At 42.2% G+C, this 27025-nt stretch overlaps 1 protein-coding gene across 1 annotated transcript in view; it reads left to right on the forward strand.

Annotated features, from left to right (window-relative positions):
• The first annotated feature begins 2855 nt into the window (after positions 1-2855).
• Positions 2856-27025, forward strand: part of LOC115347521 (vesicle-associated membrane protein 2-like) — a 53582-nt gene continuing 29412 nt past the window's right edge. Inside the window, exon 1 of the mRNA XM_030029006.2 lies at positions 2856-3210. The gene's annotated coding sequence lies outside the window, so the exon portion shown is untranslated. The remainder of the gene's footprint in view (positions 3211-27025) is intronic.

Here is a 27025-nt window from a genome sequence, read left to right on the forward strand (position 1 = left end):
TGGTGTAGGAAACAAACCAAACCCCAGTAATTTTACAAATGAGACTGATCATTTTCCCTACCCAGGTCTGGCAGGCTACAGATGCAGGAAACTATCTTCCAGAAATGGAGCATTTCCACAGCCATCCCTCCAATTGCAGCAGCACACAGCAGCCCTGAGCCAGCTGATATCCCCTGGGGTAAAAGAACCAAACAGAGCAAGAGGTAAAATCTTTGTGGTAGGGACTGTCATGCAAACACACAGGGTAAAAGATGCCAGACAGGAAAGGATGTCTGGAGAGCGGAAGTGACATGACTAGCAACCTGGGAAAGATTTCTCTGTGTCCCCAGGATGCAGCTTTTCTGATCAAGTTCTGTGTCTCAAATAAAATTTAAGCTGTTTGAACTAATTCTGATCACGTTATTTTTGCCACCACAGGGTGTCTCTGTATCTCTTCTTACACCAAAGGCTTTTGTAGCCTTTAATGGCAAGCTGCAATCTCAAGGGAATGTAGGGCTAAGGGAAAATGTCCCCCAGCTTAGCTGTGGATTTTCCTCAAGATCATGAGCCTTCTTGGATCGAATGATGATGCCTTCATTAGCTGGTAGGAAATTCTTCTTTAGCAAGTAAGGCCATTGTCCAATGATGTTATTTAATTTGGTTTTGAGAGCTCTCCTGTATCAGATCAAAGAAAGCTGCAGCCATACGATGTGGTGCACAGATCTAGCTTAAGCTCATTCTGCACTATGTTCACATGTTTAAAGCATCCCTGTACTGGCACACTTCTGCTAAAGCAGGCAATGCCTGTCTGCCATTTTACCTTTATGTTTATGTAGGTATTTTCTGTTCTCCTTCAATCAGGATAAAGCTGGCATGAAGTCAGCATAAACACCGTATCATGTGCTCTGGATAGTTTGTATATTAAATCTGTTTCATGTTGGGTTTGGGGTTTTCCAGGATTTTTTTTGAGTTTTACGAGCTTTGGTCTATCATCAATAGTTACTTGTTCCACCCTCCATATAGTAGGGACATGAAGTGATACCATAGAAAGGGCAAGGAAGGTCTAGATAGCAGGTCCTTCTGTCCCAGGAGCTCCTGGCCACACTTGCCATGCATGACTTTTCACTTCCTCGGTATTCAAATGTGTTTTGGGTTTGAGGACTAAGATGAAAATGTACCTGGTAGCTGGTGGTCTCAATATTGGGCTTAAGTCTATGTGTGGGAGTTGGTGTGGCTGTATGCCATAGGGGTATCATATAAACATACCTTTGTCTAGGAAATCTGAAAAGTAAACTGTCCTCAGGAGGAAAGAGTAATGGAGGAATTCCAGATGAGAAGTGCTGAGCTAAGTGGTCTGTGGATGAATAAAGCTTAAAGCTAGTCAGGAATCTTCTGATTGTCATCAGGGCAGGTCACTTGGTTGAAACTCCAGTTTTTCATAGAGAAAATCCAGTTTGAAGTGTTTTTTCTACTTCCATCAGGAAAAGTTTCCCAGGGCCAGGCTGTTACGGGTGCAATATGTGAGCAAGCTCTTAGTGATGTGGTCAAATGTAGAAAACTAAGGCTCAAAGTGCTGCCCTACGTGATATTTATTTATTCCTGCAAATAATCAGCTTCAGTAGAAGAGACAGAATTGCCCTCCACTGGCAGTAGGTATGACGAACCTCTAACACAGTGAGCATGCTCTCAGGCAGTGGAGGGAGAAGGAAGAGAGGTTCCTGTGACTAAGTTGCTCTGAGGTGTTTCACTGTTCCCAAGGTGCTGGTTCCCCTTCAGAGCTGATAGCCGGGGGTTTGCGTCTGAATCAGGCTGTGATAGCATCTAAGCCTGGATTTAGGCAATAACTGAGCGTCCTGATGTCTGGGCTGTGTACCACTGCTGTGGGTGTTGTCACGTTCCCTGGTTACTCTCTTTCTCCATGAAAATATTCAACTGGTTGATACCAGGTTTAGAAATTGGGACGGATGCGTTGCTCACCCCTAGTTACCCGTACCTTTGCCTGTTGCTTTGAGGAACAACTCATCTTTTCTTAGGCTTCCACATGCAGAAAACACAGATTTGACCTGATGACACCAATGCACTTTATCCCCAACAGGCACCCCAAGATCTGATGTCCAGATATGTATAAAAGCTCCCCTGTGTTCTGGGTAAGCCCTTGCCTTGCTTGGGTAGTTACCTGGTTTTAAAGGCTTGTGCTAGCTGTCACTGAAATTGATGGAAAGTTAGCGAAGGCGTGACCGGCGGAGTATCTTTTTACAAGTAAAATGGAACAAGTTATCATTGGGGACAGCAAACTTAAGTTCCCACTTCTTGAAAAACTGGCTGCGTAGACTTTCTTCTTCCTTGGTCTCTGTTTAGAGAACGCGATGGCCTTCGTTTAAGTGCGAAGCAGCGTGTTCTGCTTAAGGAGAAGTTTTGTTCTGTACAGGGGCAGGGGGTGTGCAAGAGAAGTGCTAACGTTAATGAAGGGGATTCAAGGGGGAGATTGGATGCCTGGACCTAGGTTGAGTGCGAGGTGAAGGCTGCAAGAAGTCGAAGCCAGGAGCACAGAGACTTGGCAATGGCTGTATTTCACCCGAGATACAAAATCATTTAAGAAGCAATGGCTGATCTACTAGCTTATCTGCCTCTGGTTTTGCTCTATGTTACGGGTAGGAATTACAATCCTACAACTTGCTTTTTTTCATTCGCAGGTACTCACCCATGACGGCACAGATTGAACTGCACTACCTCTCGTGATTTTCTTCCTCTCCCCCCCCCCCCTTTTTTTTTTTTTATTTCTAGAGAGGAGAGGGAGAAAGAAGGTGGTTACAGAAACGCGCAAAGGTTTTCATCTAAATAACCCCTCCAAGCCTCCTGTCTGGAAGGAGCCCAGCTCTGGTAACCCCACCCCGGCGAGACATTTTCTGCCCCGCGCGGGGCGGAGGCGGGATGCGGGATGCGGGATGCGGGCAGGAGCGAGAGGCTCCGTCTGCGTTACTCGCTCTAGGACTTTCTCCTGCCTGGCGTGAGGGTGGGGAGGGGGCACCGCCGTGCCTCGCCTCTACTTCCTACTCCGTGATGTGCGGCACAGGCATGCTCAGTAGCGGGTGCCGACCCCTCCTCTCTCGGCAACAGTGCCTACAAGACTAGAAGAGCGCTTGCAGCAGGAGCGGAGCCGGAAAGCCATCTTTGCCGGAGTGGGAGGCAGCCGACCCCGAGCCGCTCGGCGCCCGCTCGGCTGCACGCCATGTGAGTATCGGGCAGCCCTGCCGCCGGAGCGCCGCCGCGGCCCGGCCCGGCCCGGCCCGGCCCGGCCTCGCCTCGCAGCGCCGCGCAGCCGGGGCGCGCGCCCCCGTCCCGCGCCCCCGTCCCGCGCCCCCGTCCCGCGCCCCCGTCCCGCGCCCCCGTCCCGCGCCCGGCGGCGCCGCGGGCCGCCCCGCCGAGAAACGCGCGGGGAAAGTTCCCCGCCGCCGCCGCGGCGGCAGGAGAGCTGCTCGGCAGAGTTCGGGGAAAGGGCTGCGTGTTACTGCCCCGCCGCTTCCGCAGCCGAGCGGGGACCAACTTCTGCCATCCGGCGCCGGTGCGGTGTCTGCGGGACGCGCGGCGTGGCGAGCGGGGTGGGGTGAAGGGACGGGAACGGCGGTAAGATGTCTGCAGCTGCCGTAGCCCGTGTGGATGGCATCCGTGCAGCTGCGGGCTCTGAGGAAGGATTTCCAGGGCGTGGGGCTTGGCATGTGTCGTTCAGCCAGCCGGGGTCCGTAGCAAGCAGCATCAAAGTCTAACGTACCTGCTGCTGCTGTGAACCTGCGAGCATTTAGATGGGGCTCTCGCTGCTGTTTATCCAGCTGCCGGGCAGCTGCGGAGAGGATTATTGACGCGTTTCTGACTCGGATTAATGCTCGACATACTGGGCCGAGATCCTCAACAGGTTCGCGTCAGGGTTGTTCGATAGCCTGAGTCACTGCTCGGTGCTGCTGATCTGCAGCTAATGGGTCCTGTTTGTTTTCACTGCTTAATGAAACGTTTTCTCTCAAATACTAGCTGTCTGATCAATTCAGCCCCACCATCTCCAGTACCAATGGCTTCCTGTCAGCAGTGCTCGATAATAATCTGTTCCTTCTTGTTTGCATCTTTTCGAGTATCTCTTCCAAGTCTTTACATTCAGCATTAGTGAAAGCGTTAACGTTCTCTGCTAGGCAGTGATGAAACCCCCAAAGTCAATTCTGAAACCAGAAGTGTGCTGAGGTAAGTAGGAATTGATCAGACCCCTGTTCATTCACAAAAGAATTCAGGTAGCTAAATGCATCATTTTACTATCATCTCAGTTCATTGCTCATTCCCAGTGTCTCCTAAGGGACGGCCAGAGAAGATGTCTAAAACAGTCACTCGGATGTGATGTATGGGACCAAATATCTGCTGGTATTGGGTGGTCCTGGAGGAACTGGAGCTTGGTTGATCCCGACAAGATGAGGCGTGGAAACAGTCCTGGCAATCTGTGATTAAATTACTGTTAAAATATTTCCGATAACCAACTGTTCTTCGTAAGGGGTTTTCAAAATAGAGTCTACAATCACATATTCCGAAACGTTGGCTTTTTTCTTTAATGCTATTTCCTATGTAATATCTCAGACAATAAGCTTTTGTCCATGTTGTCTGAAATGTTTCCAAAGCAAGGAACTCTCTGGACATCAAAAAAAGTTGCTATCAAAGAGAAGATTCCCTATGTAAACACTGAATCTAGCAAATTCAATCTAGCAAAAAAAAAAAATCTAGCAAAAGTCAGTTCATTGTAAGCTTCTGTTGCCTAGTTGTGTTTATGTCAAGAACTAGATGATGACATCAAATACTTTTATTTGTTTGTGAGCTGTTCTTCAATGATTAACGCAAGAGTTTGCTGCTTCAGTATTACACAGTCTAAGCTGTTCAGACGCAAAGCAATAACTCTGATAATGCTTAACTTGTGTATGTTTCAGTTTTGGTGTATACAGGTGTTCATGAGAGCATTTGTAAATAAAGCAGAAAGGGTGAGAGATATAGATACGTATATATAATATAACTCAGTCATGCTTTTTCTGCAGGGGACTTGCATCAGACTTCTGACAAAAATTCTAGGAAACAGGAAAAGCAGTTTTTGTCTATTTTGGCAATATAGACTTTCAGTTTGATAATCAAAACAAAGCCAAGACAAATAAGCAGCTTGTCATTGGCACTGTCAGTTGGCTTCTGTTTCATTACCAGATATTGTAATGAAAATTCTTTTTTGAACATCTGCGTGAATATCATGTCCCAGTAGCTTCTGATTTACTGATGAACAACAGAGATAAGTGTGTATTACCTACTGACTTGTAGCAGCAGCTACAGTTGTAGATCACTGGACTATAAAAGCTAATTGCTAGTGAGCACCAAATACTCTGTAGCGGTTATTTCTCCTGCTGTTATACCTATAGAGTATTGCAAACATGGACTCTTCTCATGTGCCTATACAGACATGCACGTGAGACACGATGCTGTGTCTTCAGCTGTTGTGAACTAGTGTCAATAAAGAACTCCTTCGCTGGGTCAAATGACAACTCCATCGATCCCGGTGTGCTGTCCCCTAAAGCAGCTTGCAGGGAGTGTGCAGGGAAGAGTACAAGGAAACAGTGGGTATACAGTGGTATTCCCAGAATACGTTCCCAGTTTCCAGTGATTTAAGGCTCAGGGAGCATCTGAACCTGAGGAGAGTTCTTTGTATTTTGTGACTCCCAATGGGTTTTGTTGTTCTTTCAGGAAGGTGTCTAGTTGCTCCATTTGAGGTATCCTGTGGCAAGGAGCTCCACAGCTGGATCATGCAGGGTGTAAAAGCTGCTTCCTGTGGTTTTGAGTTGGTTGGACTTCTTCTTGGAAGTCAGAGAACAGTGTTCCTTATTCACCATCTTCTTTGTGATTCATGATTGTGTATCACCCCAGCAGACCTGCACTGCTTTACAGCAGGAGGGAATCTGTCCCTGTAGTCTCTATCACAGTGAGTACAATCCAGGACAGGTAAGATACATTCAGGTAACAGACATATTTCACCTTGGTGCAGGCAGAGGAGAGGAAGCTGTGACATAAAAAGGTTGAACGAACGGAGAAGAATATAAGAGGGATCTAAAGCAAGAACAGAGAAGGGTTGGAGTATGCCAGTGCAGCTGGGAAGATTGTTCAAGGTGTAAGGGAGAGCACACAAACTTATTTGGAGGAGATATGAGGAGAAGTGAAGAGAGATGAGGAGAAGAAAATGGCGCTCAAAGCTGAGGTGCTTGTAGGTTTGTTCCTCTCTGGAAAATAGACTAACAGCAGCAGGTGAAGTATATGGTTTTGTTTCTTTTACAATGGTCACATCTCAATAGGTAGTTATATATAATAGAAGCTCATGGTGTCATGTCATCTGTTGTTTACAGATAGGTCAGTGACCAGACAGCAGGGTGCCTTTGATTACATTAAGCCAATACAAATGTGCTCTATTGCAGGGTACAACTTTTGTCAGACAAGTGGCAAAGCAAAGCACCTGGCTCTCCCCGGGGCAGAATTGCCTTGCAGTATCTCATTCCTCGGGTAACAGTTAGAGCTTTCTAAAAAAATAAAAATTAAAAAAAAAAAAATCCTTCTGCCTGTTTTAGAGCAGCAAGGAGTACATCCTGGAGGGGATGGATGGGATTAAAATGGTTCCACCAGTTGTAATGAGTCTGTTCTGGTTGAATGTCTGTTCAGTTTCTCTGAAAAGAATGGCATGGCTGTGGTCTCCTGCTGTTAGTAGAGCAGTACTTAGCCCCCCTTTTGTGGGCATAATTTTATGGAACTTGGCAAAATCTCCCTACCCTGCCCTTCTCTTGTACTGATCAGCAGAGACAAACCGATTTAGTACTGTTCTCTACACAATACTGATCTGCTGCTTTTAGGGAGTTTAGTGGCTTACAAAAGTGCTTACAGGCAGTGCATGTCCTAGGAAAGTATAACCGGCATGAAATGGAGGGGTAAATTTTCTGAGTGATGTAGCTGTTCTGTGCTGGTAAGTGTCTGTGTTCCCTTAGAAATTCGTTCCGAAAGAGCTCCGGAAATCCATGGTGGCGGGAGGATTTGAGTCCAGTGGAGCTCTCCGGCGTTTTACATCTGGTGGCCAGCTGCCTCAGGCCCAGAGAAGCTAGATTCAGTCCTGACGTTTTCTGACGTTTACCCCCCGCCCCCGACAGTCAGCCAGAGGGACCAGTGGTTTGGGGGTCTTGTAGTATTGGTTCACACAAGCATAGCTATAAAGGAGTGGGTTGATCTCATTTGAGGGATGTAATGGAGTTTGTAGTGAAAATAACCAGGCTGTACTCAGTGGAGCAGGGCTGTGTACATGAGAAGAGGATGTTGAGAAGGGGAAAGGACCCCATTTTCAGCATGGTTCTATTCTGACCCTCGTGTGCTGGTTCTAAGGCTCACAGCTCTGAGTAAGAGCCTTGAAGTAGGGGCGTTAGGAATAGGAACTGTTGTTTAGTCTGCTGCTTTGAGACATCAACAGAGGGATGTATGTGTTTTGTTCATTGTTTGCTTCCCTTGACTTGCTCTTTTGTGGCATCATGCAGACAAGGATCTTCTTCATGTATTGCATTAGAAATAAATGCTTCCAGCTCACATTGTTATTCCTGATACACTCACTTGCTATTTAAAATAAGGGTGGCCCAAGTCGGCCAGAAATGTTTTGGATATTTGGGTGATGAGTGTTTGAAAGTGTAGAGATCAAACTGAATGGTGTCTTGAGGACCTCAGCAAAGAAAATAATCCCAGAATGGGAGCAACTGGGAATTATATGTGACAAGTACAGACAAACTGAGTATGTGTCACAATAAACATTCTTCAAAACAGGCTAATATGAGGTAGATGAAACCCAAATATATTTAATTTGGTGGTCCCTTTCCTTGTGACTTAGCCGTCATTCATTCTGCTATGCATTGGCCATAGCTTGTTCCTGTTGACTTCTAGGCATTTTGCATAGACAGTTCCAGCTGTGGAGTGACTTACAGGACACTTAAAGCGGCTGTAGTGGAAGCTGAATCAGTCTGCCAAAGGAGCATTTCCCCTTTTTAGATGCCATTTACATAATTAATGTCTTCCTGAAAAGTCAATCATTAGGCTGTAGAGCACCAGGTAAACCCATGCTTGTGTGCACGTGTGTGTACAGAACGCTCCTGGGGTGAACAGGCATGGTTGAAGAAAGGAAAATAATGTATTAAACCTGTTCTCCCCTTCCTTCCACTGCCCTCCTGCCACCATTTGTAGGATGCAGAACGCATGGAAGATTCTCACTGACAGCTTTAGCCAAATGTTATGGTGCCCTGGAAGGGGCAGTATAGACTGTCCTAAATGAGTTCAAATTGACTGAACTGCTCATTTTAAGCAATTATGACTTGGAGAATATCCTCTCACCTACATCATTCAGTACTCTTCGTAGCCATCACCAGCAAGTAACTAGGCTGGTGGTTTTTAATGATGCAATTCCTTTTTCCGTGATGTGTGTACTTGAGCCCTCTAAACTCTTTTCCATTATCCACTGGACAACCACCAAATGATTGCAAGGTGTTTTCTTCTAACTGCTCAGTTATGACAACCTTACGTTTTTCTGTGTAAGGCAGTAACTCGTTGAAATAGATGTCTGTACATTTGCAAGTAAGTGTTTTGTCAGTTGCAATCATGTTGTAGCTTCTGTACTGGGTGAACTAATTAGAATGGAAGTTCCTGACCAAATTATCTGAATTAACTGATCAAGTTCCTTGATCTTTTCAGATGCAAAATTTAATGAGAAATATGCAGAAAAAATGAAAGTATTCCTATTTCAGAGTAAATGAGAAAGACATTTAATTTATCAGGTGTTAACTTACACCTGCTGGACTCAGTATCACAGGGTCAAAAGATAACTCTCCTAGAAAATAGAGATGCCACTATGACAATCTTTTAGAAGATCAAAACCACATTGTTCCAGGAATTGCGTTTTGGGGTTTTTTTTGTGGTTGGTTGTTTTTTGTTTGTTTTAAAGAACATTCTCATCTATTGCAGTGCTCTCTAAATGTAAACCGGTAAATGTATTGGAATCAAGTGTTGTCACCGTATATTTATACATCAGAGCTGCGGTTTGCTTGTGGTTTGGAAGCACCAAATAGCTGACAGTTTATGTTTGTGAGGAGTCAGTACTGTGAACTTCACTGGAGTTTTTATTATGAAGAAACCTGTCAATACCATGCAGAATTGAGACAGCCTTTGCAAGAAGCTGGAGACAGAAACAGAACTGATGGGCTGTGGGAATATACCAGAGGCTGTGATGTGTCCTGCTTCATCAAATGGTGTCCTTATACTGAAGTCTAAGCAGGAAAGGAAGTGTCTACAGTGTTTACAGAACTCCTTACGTGGTCTAGAAAAGAGTCGAAGAGAGGAAATACACAGTGATAAGTGTTGTACTGAACTCTTGTTAGAGCCTGCTACTGGATAGCTGCTGATTTTCTTTTAAGTTGCTCACACCAGATCCAGATGGGAATTTATATACTGAACTTTTAAAATTTTAATTAGAAAATGAAATTGAAAAATTGAACAGTATTAAAAATGCAGTCATTGTAGGGAAAAGGTTTTTCTTATTTCCCATTCTGGATGCAGAAAAATGTGTTATGTTACAATTATCAAAAGACTTTGCATTCTTTGAAATTAAGTTGCAAAATTTGGGTTTAAGTAACTTCTTAAAGGACTATAGTGCACGTGTTCAGGAGAGATGCTCTGTGAACTGCTTTTTGGAGATATTAAAAAATCTGACTGGACGGCGTCCTAAGCAATCCAGTGGGCCCTGCTTTGAGCAGAGGGTTGGACTGGTTGATCTCCAGAGGTTCCTTCCAACCTCAGTGCTTCTGTGATTCTGTTTGAAAAGGTCAGTCAAAATTGAATATGTTGAAGTTAATTAAGCTAACATTGGCTGTTTCCCAAACATTCAAAACTTTGACTTTTCATCCATGATAACTTGGTAGCACTTTCATCTTCAACCTGTTGGTAGTGGATGCCACAGAAATACCTGTAATAGAAGGGGAAAACATATGGTATTTGGGAAGGGAGGAAATGTGGGAGTTTAAAAAAAATAATAAATGCAGATCACTGGAATGCATTATTAAATTTGGCTTGAATGCAAAAGTTCATATTCCTCCCACAGAGAACAAAACCCAGGCTCCCTGCAAGCGCGCTTTCTCATCTTCCATATTCAATGCAATCTTCTCAAGGTTGGTGTCTGTTCCCATCTCTCTACACCGTGTCTTGCAATAGCTTGGCAGTTTGGAAAAAGCTATTTATTCTGTTCCCCTGTAAATGCTGTCTCAGTAGTGCAGAGTGCACATTTTAATAAAATCATATGTGCTATATCAAGTTAGGGTGTCCAGATCTGTAACAGAGGAGAAGCAAATCTCACTGTCACATGCAGCAGACTGGAAGAGATAGGAATTGCTGGTAGTAAGCGAGGTTACCAAGGAGTGGTGCGCTGACCGAGACAGGAGTTGTGACCCACTGCTACAGAGCTGTGGCTTTTGCAGCTCAGTTTGTAATTTATAGAAATGGTGGATTTAATCCCTGGTTTATCTAGCGAGATGGTGGCTGTTGATTAGCACAAAGGACTGTGTTGCTTCCGGGCACGGCTGCAGAGGTGGTTCCTTCGTCTGTGGAGCCGTACAGGAGCTCTATGGGCACGCTATGAGCAGAGAGTGCTCCTTACATCCATGCTGGTAGCAGGTACCTCTTGTTTTTGGGCTGTCAGAAGCAGGATAGATCCTTAGCCCAGCATCTTCCCTGCCTTTCCAGATATTCTTCCTCAGTCTAAATTTCATGTACCTCTGGAGAAGAGGTGAGGAGCGAGCTTTCCCAGTGAGCCTTGTGAACTGCAGTGCTTGCTGGAATCAGCCTCTGAACCTTCAAAGGGACCCAAAGGACTTCAATGCACCCAAAGTACTCAGCCCTACTGAAACATGGTTGCCTGTATAAGAGCAAGTGTGGGTCTGTGAAGGAAAGGACTTGGGAATTGGCTCCATAGGCTTCCTAGAATCTCCTCTGCACCCACAGAAAGGCTGGGGTGCTGTCTCTGGGAGGGTGGGCGCTGTTATAACGTACTAGTTGCCCTTTTAGATACCGAGGTCCTGAGTCAGGCGATGTGCCAGCATTTTAGAAATAGACGGGTCCTGGTAAAGCTTTCCTAGAAACAATGAAAATCATTAATTACCCCTAAACCCACTTGTTATCTGCTTCAGGAGGTTAATGGTTAGAAATTACATTTGTTCATTTGAATTCACATGCAAAAATAGCTGCTCTTTATCATGCTAGTGAATCTGGCCCTACTCAGGGCCTTAATTACAGTCTGGTGCAGTAAGGCAAAGGGCACTGCTGCTTGAAAGCATAAACCTGATCTGCTGTAACCCACCAGCTGTTGGCACAGACTATCACATCGATAGTGTTTTGTACGTTATGTTGGAGTTCAGAGGGGAATTCTAAGACCAGACATTCCTCATTGCTCTCCTTTTTGTGATCCTGAACAACACTGAAAAAAAGAGGAAAAAAAAAAGTCTCTTCCTCTCTCACACACACACTCTTTTAGGTTGATCTGTGGGGAAGCTTCCTGAACTCCGGCTAGGTTTGCCCATAGCTCTGATAGAGAATGGTTCCCCCTTCTCTTTCCTTCACACGTCTCCAGTAGTATCCATTTCCAGCCTGTGCACAGAGAGAATAGCTACACCCAACAGCTGTCACCCATAGTGACGATTCATATGGGGAAAGGGGAAGGGAAGCAAAGAAAGAGAGCTTTAATCAATAGCAGCAAAACCAAAGTTGTCATCTAACCCTGAAAGGCACAGAGCACTTTGTGCTATCACCGAGCAGCTAAACAGATTGGCATGGCGCTTTGTGCTGCCAAACATACTGAGTGGGATCAAATCTTACAAAACAGTTACCGCAAGATAATTGGAATTGACTATAAGTAAAAATGCGAAAATTCCTAAACAGGCATCAGATTGAGCATCAATAAGCAAAACCGGCAGAATGACCTTGCATCCCTTGTATGGGGTGAGAGTGGTGGATGCTGCAGGCCTGATCTGCTAGGACTGGTTCTGGCCAAGTACTCATATTTGCAGGGCGCAGTTGTGTACAAACATAGCTTTGTTTGTTTTCAGTCACAAGTGCACTGAGTGGCAAAACACTCCTTCCAGGAGGCTTTGGGTATCTGGTTGTTTCCTACAATTCAAAAGCTGACTGATATTTGATGAAGACTTATATATAGCCCACCAGCTTACCCGAGAATTTCAAGGCAGAATTCTCCGCGCTGGTGTCAGTGCTGCGGTTGAGAGCCTTTCTGCTGATTGGGATCTGGGGAGAGCTCAGCTTGAGAGTGGGTACTGCCAGGATGAATCAGCAGGTATCTTCCTGGAAGCAATCGGCAGTCTGGATATCCCAGTTGTTTAGCAGAGATCCCACCAGGCTATAAAGTCTGCTTCTGAAATGTTTGGCGACTACTTTCCAGCAAGGAGCTGTACAGTCATTCCCTGACAGCTGTGATATTGTCTCCCACACATATATGAAGATCACACAGTGACATTTTTCAGCAACTTTGTTTACTAGATGATATAAATACAAAAATATTTCAAGTCACTTAACATTTTGATGCTTTTCTCTTTGCATTGAACATCTTGGGGAGACTGCAAGGGAATGGAAAGGCAGAACATGCCCTGTGTGTCTTGGCATGTTGACACTGACATGCAGATTTTTTATGGCAGTTCTCAATTACTTCATGCACATGAAACAACATGGTCTCTTGTATTTCATATTCATAACTGATGCATGGCTACAGCAGCAATGTTAAAGCAAAGACCCTTGCATCAGCAGGTTCATTGCCCTTGTGACAATCAGTTTTATGCAGTTAACTCTAGGGGAAAATGAGCGGATTTGATTTTAAGTTCTGTGCAGAGACTGGAATGTTTTAGCAGTAGAATGATCTCCTAACAGAAATCACAGCTGGCAGGTGCTTTTCTTGTTTAACCCCCACCTGGCAAAGCCAGTTACAAACTATGCAACTTGATACGTTTCTTGTTGCTGACTCTCAGTTAGCTGTTTGCTGAGGATCTCCCTCGCCACCACAGTTTTAGAAATAAAGCCTGTTTTCAGTCCCGAGCCCCCTCTCCCAGCCTTTCCTATTTCATAAGCAGTCTGGATGGTGAAACTTGTATAATGCAGAAAGAAGGCACTTTTGACTTAGACTAAAACATAACAATTACAGAATCAAACGCTCTCTATATTTGGGCAGAGGAAAGAGCTTAACAAGACAGATAGTGTGTGTGTATGACTCAAGAAGGGGCCTGCACCTTGGGGAAGCGAGCATCGTACCCAGAAAGAACAGACTTCCTCCCTCAGAAATACCCTCATTCCTGTGCACTGTCAGTGAACAAGAGGTACCAAGGTTTCTGAGTAACGTGCTGTAGTCTTGGAGGAATCTGTAGTTCTCGTAGCAAGTAAAAGAACTCCAGAAACCTTAAGTTTGATTGCACTGAATGCTTGCTAGTATTTAAGTCCCTTAGAAGATTAAGTGCTATGCTGCAAAGGGAAAAGGAGTCTAAGAGGTCATATCTGTTTAGGAAGTTTAAATCCAAAATCCTTAGAGGCAACATGGCTACTGCCTCTCGATCAGGCTCAGCTCAGAGCTAAATCACTCTGTACAAGATACTTTCACTCTGAGATTCTGCAGTAGCATTGCATAACTTGAAGGAAAACATTTTAAAAAGTAGAAAAAAATGTAGTTCAGAAGGTAACTTCCAATGAATTAAGCATTACATACTTTGCTGAGTGAACCTGAAAAATCCCCAAATATTGTAAAACATTCAACAAAACTTAACCAGGGACTAGCCAAATGTTAATTTAATTTAAGACTGCACCTTTTTCTTTTTGTTGTTGTTGTTTGGTCATGGTGCTTGTCTCTGGGTTTGTTCTAGCATTGCTTGTCCTGAGGACTGAATCTGGTTTACAGCAAAGGCTGCTGTTTCCCCATCTTGGACGAGAGTAGTTGTGCTTCAGTGTTTGGATATATGCAACCATTTGCAAAACTCCTCTAGTTGAAAGGATTTTTCTCAAAGGCTTATGTTTATTTATATAATCTTTGTTTTGCTTTGAAACTGATTGTGCAGGTTGCTTATGGGATTATGCATGTAAATAGCAAAGGAAGGTACTTGATAAAGATTTCTTCATATCTTTAAAAAAACTGTCATCTGGGATTTAGGATAAAAAATGAGAAACTCCTGTTAATTGAAGGGCGGTGGAGAAGTATTGTGAATAACAGACAGGGGATAGCAACTTGGTGAGTGTACGTGGAAGTGGAAGAGGAGATAAATATAGGTGTTTATACTTGCAGCTTGCTGCACCGAGCCAACATTCAGTCTCTTGACAACACAGTCACATAACAGTCTCTGGCAGCCAGGTGTCTTAGGCGGTGACTCATACGCTGAATACAGTGTTCTGTTTTCATTGTGGTCCCTTGTTAACCTGCAGATGGTCTCTCTCGAAATCTGCCTTTCCCTGCAACTTCCCAGTGGTGAATGTGACTTGTCCGCATATATTTGAGACTTCTCCCTTCCTGCGGTGGCTCGATTACAGATTGATTATATATTCACCAACCAGCAAACATCAACTACAGCTCCAAGTGACAGAGGGCTCCTAGCCTAACTTTCTGTGCAAATGGCCTTCCTTTGAGTCTGTACTGGGATGGCAGCATGCATTTCGGGGCTCTAACAGCAGAAGCGTATCGAACAGGCTGTCAGTGGTGACAGGAGACAGGACTGCAGTAATTCCCTCGTGTTGTCGAAGAAACAAAGGGAGTCCCTCTGCTCTGACCTACAATTTCCTTTAATTTGGTCCAAGTAGAATAATCTGTGTTTCTTCTTCTTGGCTGTCTCTTTGAGAGAATAAACTAGGCAAATGTGGCTGCATTCTTTCATATCAGAAAAGACTGGTTGTAGGCTGAGTTCAGAGGAAAATGACTTAAGAATATGTGAGGAATTAAGGTGAGGGCCTTGACTCTTTCTTACGTGAAACAGAACTTTTGAATTTCCAAAAAGCCTTTGCATTTTCTGTTCTGCCAAGCCCCAACCTTGTAAATGCTTCTCTCAGGAGCAGTACAGAAAAATGAGAATTGTCAGGATGGAGAACGCTGCTTTTGCTTTAACCTCACATCTTAAGTGGCAGCATCGTGGATGCCTCAGCATTTGCAAAAATACTAGGCACATGAGAGATGGTGTGACCTCTGAACAAACCAAACAGCCCATTACTGTCTCGTAACGGAGACTTGAAATTTTAAGCAAAGCTTTACCTCTCCCAAACTCTTTTAATTAGCTAGTAGAACTCTAGGTATTCTTGCTATGTACACACAGAGGTAGAGGTGTGGTCATGCTAAGCCGTCCTTTCCCTGTTTCCAGTTAAAGAGCTTTTTGGGCAAAGGCTGACTGGCTTTGTACTGAACACGTACACTGGGAGCGCAATGAGGAGAAATAGGATCTCTGCCCTGCTAAAAATGAAGCAACATGTTAAATTTCCCTATGTAGTATTCATGCAGGAACTATTACCTGGGCAATACCATTGCTTCTACTCCCAAACCATGTCTGTCAATGACCCCTACAGCAGGGCTGAATCAGGGATCACATGTCTTCGGGATGGAAGAGATTGCTTCTGCTTCCTTTTTACTATAGCTACAGAGACTGAATGAAGAGGACACAAGGATAGACTGGGATGCACAACCCACTGCTACATTAGACATCACACCACCTCACTATTGCACAGAGAAGGAAATTAGTGCTGTCTCTGTCCTCCTGTTTTCAAAGTGGAACAAAGGGAAGATATTGTAGTTGGCTCTCCTTTCCCATAAAAAAAAAAAAAAAAAAAAAAGAAATTAAAAAGACTCAAGTAATTAAAGATAATCTTTATCTTTATCTTTAATTACTAGATCTCTGCCCAAGTAATTGGGTGTGTTTGGAACTGGGAATTCCTTATAGTTACTGCCATAACCAAAATAGGGTTCTTTTTGAGAAGGCTTTACTTTTCCAGAATAGTGTATTTTGTATTTCGAAGTACAATATAGATTTTATATAGAACTTGCTCTTGGGCATATTCAGGTAAATGTTCAGGATGCTTAACTCAGAGGTCAAAAAGACAAGTAAGTTGACCTTACAAAGATTATGAGAGAAGATATTAATGCTCTATGTAAGTGGGGGATTTCTAGGTGAGAAGATATTCAGCACAGGAACAAACACCTCTGCCTAGGAGCATGCAGATTTTTTTTTCGTATTGCTGATGTTATTACTGACAGCTGCTTTCTACAAATGTGTATAGAGAATGCCCAATTTAGATGTTACCATGATGCTGTGTAAGAGCTATTGCACATATGAGCGTTATGATGCAAAGCATGTTCTATTTGATAACTCAGTGTTTTGCTCTGTCTTTAGAAATAAAATCCTGAGAGGCTGGTATTTTTTGCGTGTGTGTGCATTAGATGGGTTGTTTTGGGATAGGCAATTTGTTTTGTTTATTTTTCAGACTACCTAAAATAGAGAATTTGTTTGACAAATTAAAATGTTGGAATTCAGCCTGTCGTTTTTGGGGCCTCACCTCCAGTCCACTGAGGTGGCTGTTGTCCTAGTTCAGGCAATCTGGCTTTGAAGACTACTCATTTCTTCCCGGTAGTACTTTGCTTTACACAGGATGTGTTGTTGGTGCTTATCTTCTCTATGTGGAGATATCCTTTATAGCAAGTTTAATGACAACAAAACAGTAACAACTATGTTAAGTCATATGTCTATAGCATCAGAGAAATAGAGAATACATTTCACAGAGGGACAGTGTGTGGCTATTGTCTGCACAGGAACTAGCCCTGTTCATAAAAGCCAAAGGTTGTGGACTGTATAATACCATACTAGGTAGAAGAGGATGCGTCCAGCATCTTCTCCTTCCTTCTTGTCCCCAGTCTGTAATACGCATCTAAGTAAAGCAAACTGATCCTTGGAATATAGTACTAGTCCTGTATTAGCCATATACAATTGGCTGAAATCAAGAGAAATGTGTAAATGGCCCACAGGCCCTGGGTCTCACGTCTGGTACACCAGGGCAGAGCAACAACATGGATAAGACAAGCAGGCAGTGATTTGAAAGTTCAAGTGAATGCATAAGGTTGAAAACTCCTTGAAGAGGGGGGGGTGAGAGATTTCCCTCTAAAACCACCTGTCTGCAAGACAGAACTTTTTTTAAGTGGGGGAACAAACAGTGGATTTTAATTAGGATAATGGTTTTAATAGGCTGAAAACAATCAAAATACCCCTCTGTCTTAAAGACAATGGTATTGGCAACATCAGCACTGCACAGCTTTTCACCATATAAACATTGACAAATGAACCAAAGAAGAATTAAAATCTTGTTGGAAAACTAAGACAAATACAGCCATTGTATATATTTTATGGATTTTTTTTTTTTTTCCCCTTCAGAATTAGCAACTGTCAGTGGGAATTAAGAGAGAAGATAGAACATCTTGGTTTAAATTGAGTAGCATAAGTGAGTAAAAATGATTTATGTAGTTCTCTTACATGCTTATGATTGTCCCAGAGCTTTAATGAATGTCTTCCCTTTGCTGATTTGTGTCAAAGAATTGAGTTAAAAGCTCAGCCATGCAGAACTATCTGTAGGTGTTGCTGTTTGCCCCTCTGCTTTATCTCTCTACACATTTGAGCAGTTGCATCTCCACAAAACTGCTGTTTTTTTCCTGGATTGGTAGTGATGCCTACATTGAGAACCCTGAAATTTCAGTTTTCAACCTTGATTTTATCATGTTCCACTTCTACAAAGCGGTAATCACAGTGGTGCCCTTTTGGCACGCGCTGTTCCTGCCAGGCCCAGAGCAACCGACCTGCTCTGTGAAGTAAAAGAGTGTGCTACTCCCAAAGACCATTCATGGATACAAAAGTGCAGTGTCTCCTTCTCTTCCAACTCTTTCTGTTTCCCAAAGCCATGTATGGCTTTTCTTTCGTATATTGTCAATTTTATCACCAATCATTTCCATTTCAGTGCTGATGTATGGAAGATGATAACACACAAAACATTGCTACAGTAGGGTACTACTATGAGATGATGCTGGCAACACACACAATTAGCCATATTTAATTTCTTCTCTTTTAATAGCTGGGAAGAAAACATATGGAATTAGTGAGCAACAAAACCTCAGTTTTCATTTGAAAAAGGAAATAGAGAATGATTCATTCTAAAACCATACGCTCCAAAGGAGGAAGGTTGAATTATTAACAACATATCTAAACATGACGGGTACTGACACCTTCATCTCTTATTTTTACTGCTGTGGATTTTCTTCACATGCAGTGAGAGAATTTACACTACAGAAAGTGTTAATGGTTTCACACTTCCTACCCATTTTTAGCTGCCTAATTTATGGAAAGCCATTACTAGGTGAGTCACTGCTTTCACAGGATTAGTGTGTCTGAGAGAGAACTTTGGGTGTTCCCTTAATTTCCATATTTGCTTGAAAGGAACAACAGATCCACATTAAAACTGTTAGCGTTTGGTTCTGCAGTAGAGTTTAGAGTCTCTGCTCTACTTGATCATGTACAAATACTGCAAGAGATGCTCCCTGTCCCTATAAGCTAACAAGCTAAACAAACAAGAAAGTTAGAGATGCCATGAGTCAGGGTGTCTCATTGTTCAGAATTTGTGCCTAATTGTATGGGGGTTAAATATTTGCAAAGATTACAAACAGAAGCAATACTAGGAATCTCACTATACAATAGCTATTGCAGAAGCACATTTACTGTCTTGTTGATCTTAAGAGGTTTTGGTTAGATACTCACAAGTTACGAAAAATAACAGCCAAGCCTGAGGATCAGGGTTTGCCCCAATAGTAAATGAACCATGAGTTGAAATACATTTGGACTGTATGTATCATGAATGTAACAGGAGAAATGCAGTGTGTAAAATACTTAAGCACTGAATAAGGGGTAGATTTCATAGCCAATACTCTTTGTAATAAATAATTAAGAAAGATTTGTTCAGTTTCGAGAATGGTCTCCAGGCAGTAACAGATAAAATTTAAAGGAAATCTTGAAATGATTTTTTTAGCTAATTTACTCTTCTATAAACCTCTTAACTTGTCGCAAAAGGCATGTGTTACCTTTTATAAGTCTTTCACCCAATTAGAAGCTCTTAAACGTCTAGGTAGGTTTTTTTCTGCTACAGATTTTCTGTACAGATCTACCTCCAGAGGCTGTTTGTTTCAGTTTTGTGTAGGTTTCTTAATTAAGGAGCCCGTATCTCACTGCACAGCACATACCAGGTAGTACAACTATCCATCTGTAGCTTCCGCATTTGCTTTGCTGGGAAGTCTGTTGTGCAATTGAGTCAGTGTGGACCTGTGGGTGGGTTAACTTTGAACTACTGTCCTAAAGAAATTATAATTTTGGGGTGCTATCTGTAGATAAGAATGAAATGAAGCATCACTAGTTCTCCCGCTTTGTTTTCCACTGGAGAGTTTGTGGGGGATGAAACTGGAGAAATGATGTTACAAGTAATTTATTGCTCAGGGCTCTTTTTGTCTCCCCAATTTCTTTCTATTCTGTCAACTTCTTTTTTTCTCGCACCAGTTATTCTGACTTAAGAAATTACAAAACTCTCTATAACAGTGCTTGAAGATTGGTATGTTTGCTGTATAAATTCTGAGGCAGATCTTCAGCTGGTACAAAGTGAACTAACTCTGAAGCCACAACCTTTTTTTTTTTCAGCTAAAGATCTTTTCTATATGAGCTATCCATTTTTTTTCCTAGGGTTTTGAAAATGCTTGAAAGATTTTAAAAACAAAAGGAAAAAAGTAGAATAGTGAATGATCTGCATAAGGTTGGGAGACAGTTAGTTACTGGTGGCTTGTTAAATGCTAAGTTACAGAAACTAAATATAGATTGCTTTAATCAACTGGTGTATATACATGTCTTTATGTGTATCCCCATGTGTGCACTTTTGAAAAAGGTGTTAGAAAATAAATTGCAAACGACCCTTAAAATCTGTCATCAAACTGATCACATGAGAATGGTTAATAAGTAATGTAGGCAATAAAATAAATAAAAGACAATAAAACATTCTTCAAATGCTGTTTTGCAATATGAGTTTGTGGAGGAGATGGAAGCCCCTCAGAATTGACTTTTATAAGAAGATTCAAAGTACTTTGAGTATTTAGAATTGAACTGTTCCATCACGCTCTTCCAGTAGGATTTTTTCTTAATGGGAATGTGTTTGGACTACATATTCACTGGCCATATGTGTGGATTTTCAGGCAAAAAATATTTTTAATTTTATTCCGAGCTTAAATCAATACAAACATTTTTGGTGGATGCTTTTATTTGTACTTTCAAAACACCCCACATTTTTCATGTTCTTATTTCATTCAGGGCAGCTGAGTGACTGAATGCAGAAGAAGAAAAGCAGCAATGTCCTTTGAAAGCTGAATTATTGCCTGGTCATTTGTTACACCACTTCTGTGTAAAATGTACAGTGTCTTCCTCTACTGGAGAGCCACTGACGTGACTGAGGCATAACACGGAATAACAGTAGCAAAAGCAGAGGCTAAAAAGAGGTGTCTACATGCAAGGCTTTTAAATGGTGCTGGCTGTGGCCTGCCTTTCCAAGAAGCTGCAGTTTGTGTGATTGCCTCTTTAGTATTCTGCTAAACTTAATAGAGTGGTAAAGACCTCATAGATATTCCTAAAAGCTGTTGGGAAATCAGCGGCTAGGTAGAGATGAGGCCCAAATTATTGTTGCCAGCTGAGGAAAAGTCAGTAAAAGAAGCTCAGGAGCTACTGGTTACTGTGGTTGGCTGTATGCAGGGATGGTCTGGACCTCACCAGCAAATGTTCTGATGCTCACTAGAAGGGGAAAGGCTGGAGAAGAGCCAGTGGATGTGGCAGGAACTGGAAGTATCACAAGTTAGCAAGTCTTGCAAGATGGTAAGGGAGGTAAGCTGGAGGTATTTGGGTGACTGGGGAGTGATGTAGTAATTTTGGATACGAAGCCAGGCTTTATTGGTTTGGTTTCTCATAGAACAGTTCATAATATAGTCTGCAAAGGTTGATTTTTAATGAATGACATCATAAACCAGGGAATAAATGGAGTAATTCTGAATATTGCTGCTGTTTTAGACCAGTAGAAGGAATAAGACTCAGTCTTGGTATCAATAAAAACTCACTGGGGACCCTAACCACAGAAAAGACAGAAATTGTATACAAAGTGAAGAAGTATGATAATATCATGAGTGTTTGTTCTATAAATAAATAAGCCAGTGGACTCAGTATTTGTCCTGCTTTGATGCATTTCGTTTCCAAGCAAACTAACGTACAAATGATAAAAATAAAGCAAGCCATCACTAATACGCTTCTTTTGGCACCTTTACTGAAATCTGTGTTTCAATCTGTGGTGCGTACCACAGAAAAATTTGAGAGTCCAGTATATATCTTCAAAGTAGTAACTGTCAAGTCAATAAAAGCAAGAATTAGCAGACTCAGACCTGTCTCTTCTTTCTTTTGTTTGACTCAACACATTCACACAAGGTTAGATGTTTTGGAAAGTGTCCGTGTTTAATGGATACAGTCAGAATAGTTTAATGCCTATTTTAATTTGCTGCTGCTTATAACTGAATCAAGCAAAAATGTTCTTTCCTTTTGGACATTGACAACTATCTCTAGTTGCACCAAAGGACATCTAAAATGGTAAGATGGAGCTATACTCTACTATTAAAAGCCCCTTGGATATTGCCTGATACATTGTGGAGTTGTGACAGTAATATTTTACTATAATTGCTTTCTTAAGATGATGACAGAGTGCTGCAATTGCTGTCATTTTTTCAGTATGAGTTAAAGCAAATATGTGTGATTCAGACATATTTGCTTGTCAGAATGCTCTGAATTTACATGATTAGAAAGCTCTTCAGATTAAATGCAATTCATCAAGGCATTTCTCACAAGTAAAATACCTGTGTCAGATTGGCCACTTTTCCTTTACGATGGTAGGAGAGTAATCTTACTGAATTCAAGAAAAATCTCTGAACTACCTGCACATGCCATCAGGTAGGTAGGTAGGTAAATAATGTCTCTAATTAGTTTGAGATGTAAAACTGCATGTGGAAGATTGAAGGCTAAGTTGAAGTTCTTTCAAAAAAAAAGAAAAAAAAAAGTACAAAGTGGTACTGCAAATTTCTGAAAAAGAGGCTTTTTCAGAAAATCAGGCTCTTCAAAACTATTGAATCTTATGAGAAGTTAGTCAAAACCTTAATAAGAAAAAATACTTAGCAAAGACTGTTAGAATGTTCCTTTATCATTGAAATATCATTCAGGAAGATTGTATATAGAAGTATGCAGCAGGTTCTCTGGAATATTGCCATAAAACATAGTTACATGGTCTCAAGATATCCATAACCACTTACAAACTGTTCTCTTATGCTAGTTTCAAGCTCCTTGCAGAAGTATTGGTATTAATCCACACATGCACAGATGGTGTATCACATATGATGGCTGCTGGTAATCATGTGAATGCAACACAATTGTAACGAGTAAGAACTTGCATTTATTTTTAAAAAGCTGTGGTACTATGCAATAACTCAGATGTTTTGATATTTTTGAGGTCCTGATTCTGCAGGAAACTTACTGGAGAGAAACTATGAATTTGGTACAGCTTTATCCAGAGAATATTATAGCAGAATGCAAGAGTGGAGTCAAAAACTAGACAGGTGCTCCCTTGATAAAAGAAGCTGGATCATCTTTTTCATTGTGTTTACTTCCCTATGTGAGCACAAAGTAAAAAATAAACCTGCTTTAACTACACTTGGTTGGATGGGTGGTGAGATTGTGATAATTACTGGTTTATTATTGGAAATTCTATGCTGTTCTTTTGACTCATGAAAGACTTAAGAATCTCTATTAGTGTTTAGTGACTTTATATAAAGAGTATATGAGCAAAATAAATAGAAAGAAAACCTTTAAAATTAGCAATGCCCCAGAAGATGAGATTGTTAACAAAATTGTTTTTTTCTGCAAGTTACAGATTACGTTTCATTTACTTGGATAACTTGGATGTAGCAGTGTGGTGGGATTAGCATAATCACCAAACATATACTTTATCCTAAATTTGATTTAGCAGTTACTGATAAAAATCAAATTAATTCAAATAGAGGTGGGTTTTTTTTGTGGTGGTTTTTTTTTTTTTTTTTTTTCCCCAAATAAACTGCAGCTTGAAACACAGACTAAGGCCAAAATGCCATTAAATTCTGACTTCTCGTGTCATGTAGCTATATTATTTCACAGTTTACTTTTTTAAGCCATTACAAATTTGTTTGAACTACAGCAAGGATTGGTTTTCTGATGTTCAGGTTTTTTGGTTTTTTGGGTTTTTTTTTTTTTTTTTTGGAGTCTAGCCTTCATTTAACCATTTGAAATGATAACCCACTAATCTTAGACCGTTATGGTTTTGTTTGATAGACTGGAGAATAATCTAATGTCTAGCATCTTCTCCCTGAGCTCTGATGGTCACTGTTTTTGAGGTTTTGAGATGTATACATACAGACGCACATATATATATATATTCTTGCATAAATATATGTGGAATTTCTTCAGTCTCTTTTAAATAGCCTGCTGTATTGGTTTTGCCGGCAAGGTTTTGGTAGCGGGGGGGGTTACAGGGGTGGCTTCTGTAAGAAGTTGCTGGAAGTTTCCCCTGTGTTCGAGAGAGAGCCAATACCAGCCGGCTCTAAGATAGACCCGCTGCCGGCCAAGGCCGAGCCAATCAGCGATAGCGGTAACGCCTCTGTGATAACATTTTTAAGAAGGAAAAAAGTTGGGACAGGCAGATTCGGCAGCCGGAGAGAGGAGTGAGAACATGTAAGAGAAACAACCCTGTGGACACCAAGGTCAGTGAAGAAGGAGGGGGAGGAGATGCTCCAGGCGCCGGAGCAGAGATTCCCCTGCGGCCCGTGGGGAAGACCATGGTGAGGCAGGCTGTCCCCCTGCAGCCCAGGGAGGTCCACGGTGGAGCAGATATCCACCTGCAGCCCGGGGAGGACCCCACGCCGGAGCAGGTGGGTTTCCCGAAGGAGGCTGTGACCCTGTGGGAACCCTGCGCTGGAGCAGGTTCCTGGCAGGACCTGCGGATCTGTGGAGAGAGGAGCCCACGGAGCAGGTTTTCTGGCAGGACTTGTGACCCCGTGGGGGACCCACGCTGGAGCAGTGTGCTCCTGAAGGACTGCACGCCATGGAAGGGACCCATGCTGGAGCAGTTCGTGAAGAACTGCAGCCCGTGGGAAGGGCCCACGTTGGAGAAGTTCGTGGAGGACTGTCTCCCGTGGGTGGGACCCCACGCTGGAGCAGGGAAGAGTGTGATGAGTCCTCCCCCTGAGGAGGATGAAGCGGCAGAAAACAACGTGTGATGAACTGACCGTAAACCCCATCCCCGTCCCCCTGTGCCGCTGGGGGGGTTGGTAGAGAAGCCGGGAGTGAAGTTGTGCCCGGGAAGAAGGGAGGGGTGGAGGGAAGGTGTTCTGAGATTGGGTTTTATTTCTCATTACCCTACTCTGGTTGATTTGTAATAAAGTGAGTTAATTTCCCCAAGTTGAGTCTGTTTTGCCCGTGACGGTAAGTGATGAGTGATATCTCTCCTGTCCTTATCTCGACCCACAAGCTCTTTGTTATATTTTCTCTCCCCTGTCCAGCTGAGGAGGGGGAGTGATAGAACGGCTTTGGTGGGCACCTGGCAACCAGCCAGGGTCAACCCATCACACCTGCATAACAAAATCTTGCACTAGTAACTTTTATGATTTTGAAGTGAATCAGTGCTTCACAGCTTATTGTTTCTTTGACTTTTCAAATTGTAATTGCCTATGAGAAATCTGAGCATCTAACAATTTTTTTGAAAAATCATTTGAAAGTAATCTCTGAGAACTGTTATTTAGTGGATTACTCACAAGCTGTTAGTAATTTTTACTTGAAATCTGGTGGAAATAACTGAAATGTGGTCTATTCATTTTGGCTGGATTAATTCTGTAATTTCCTCCTCAATTTGAACACTGGAATCAGGCTTCAAAATCTGTTTTCCCAATAACATTGTAGTTTATCTTTCTGATAATACTTGTCTTGGTTAACTCACTCATTTAAATATTCACAGACAGCCGGTACTGCAAATTTTAATGTTTTTTCGAGTATATTATTACAGTTTTTTAGGAAGTTAGCCAATTCTATTTAAGACTAGGAAACTGAATCAACCTGGTTTTAAAGAGAACAGGTAATGAGAGAACTCTGCTTGGATTTGAACAGGTCCCTTCACAGGTTAAAATGTGCTTTGCAAAAGATTTCATAGACACTTCATCCAGAGTCAGTGAGATTTCCACCAAACTTAGCAAGGAAAGTGACTTCCGTTAATTTCCTGTACTGAATTGCTCTGTAGATGTTCAGCCACTCTAGGACTTCATGGATAAAATAAAGAGCTTGCTGTTAAGTTTTTCATGCAGGCACCAAGATTCTTCATGTTCACAGCTCACAACTCTTTTTTTGTCTAGATATTCTAGTCCCTCAGCTGATTAATGATTGAATTGGACCTATGCTACAGATAACGCTTTGGCCAGCCCTCGCTTAGAGGCCCTAAGATTAAGTATTGCAAAGCATACTTGCAAGGATTAATGGCTTTGTCTGGTGCCCTAGGAGCTTTGCTTGAGTTAAAAGTGCTAAATGAACCATCAAAATGTCTGATACAAATATCGTTGGGGGAAAAAACAGACAAGGCTGAGGCAGACAAGCCTGTTTCAAATCTGAAGTAGAAGTCAGTGCTGCCTGGAGATAAGGGAATGGTCAAGATGAACTCCTGAGGCCTTTTCCAGATAAATTTTCTATTTTCCATTATTCTGTTAGGGGAGGGAAAAAAAAAAAGGTAAAACCTCAGTCAAAAGGATGTCTTCTGCCAGAAACACTCCCAGTTATATCAAAATCTGTTGCTTACATTGGGAACTGAGTGACCTTGCATGGTTATGCCCCACTTCCCTTTTTCTTAGTTCCACAAATTTTTACTATCCGTCCAAAGCCTAAAGATTTCATATTGGCATTTAAATAAAATCTAATTTTATTACTGGCTAGTTAACTTTAAGGGAATACCTTATAGGTATGGTATGCTTAATGCCATGTGTCAACTGTGCATCTAACATAGAGCAGTCTTCTTTCTAGGCTAACACATCTATCTGTGAGAATTATAAGGCATGACTTATAATTGTATCCTTTTGAAGCACTTATCATTTATTAAGTTTTGCTGCATTCAGTGACCGTCTTGGTTATCTGGAAGCACAATGATTCTGGGACTGTGCGTTGTCAGGTCACTAATCTCCATCCTGCACTCAGCCTATCAGCCACATGAGGATGACTCATTCTCTGCAAACCTCCTGTTGCTTAGTAGCTGTTTGTAACGTGAAAGAGAGTTGGGAAAGTAGTGGTGAGGTAAGAGGGAAAGGACAGGGAGGCAATGTTCCTGGCTGCCTAAAAGGAACTTGTGAATGAGGGTATTATTTGACCTTCTAACTGGTGAGGAATTTTTTTGTTTCCTCACAGATACAAGGTGCATAAATTTACATGCTCTGCCCCTCTCTATTCTCTGCAGTATCTAGGAAAATTAGTCATGCTTGTGGGCCCTTATTGTATGCATTTATTTATTTACCACCGTGGTACCACTTTCTCTTTTAATAGTTGCTCTTGGTTACCCAGGGAACTGGTTACAGCCCTGCACGTTTCTTCCTCTGTTTGGTGTGGCATCATGGTTCCCAATAGTGTTTGAAGAACTGTACATCTGAAACCTGTTGCGTGAGGCCTGCATTACAGCACTGGCACCAGCACGACGACTCAAATGAAAATGTATACAGGAGCCAAAGAGGAATTAAAAAAAAAAATAATAGCTCAATGCATTGAATCTTGCTGTAGGTGGGCTGAATTTGTTGTGGACAGGTGGATTT

Source organism: Aquila chrysaetos, chromosome 10, assembly GCF_900496995.4.
Source record: "Aquila chrysaetos chrysaetos chromosome 10, bAquChr1.4, whole genome shotgun sequence".
NCBI lineage: Eukaryota > Metazoa > Chordata > Aves > Accipitriformes > Accipitridae > Aquila > Aquila chrysaetos.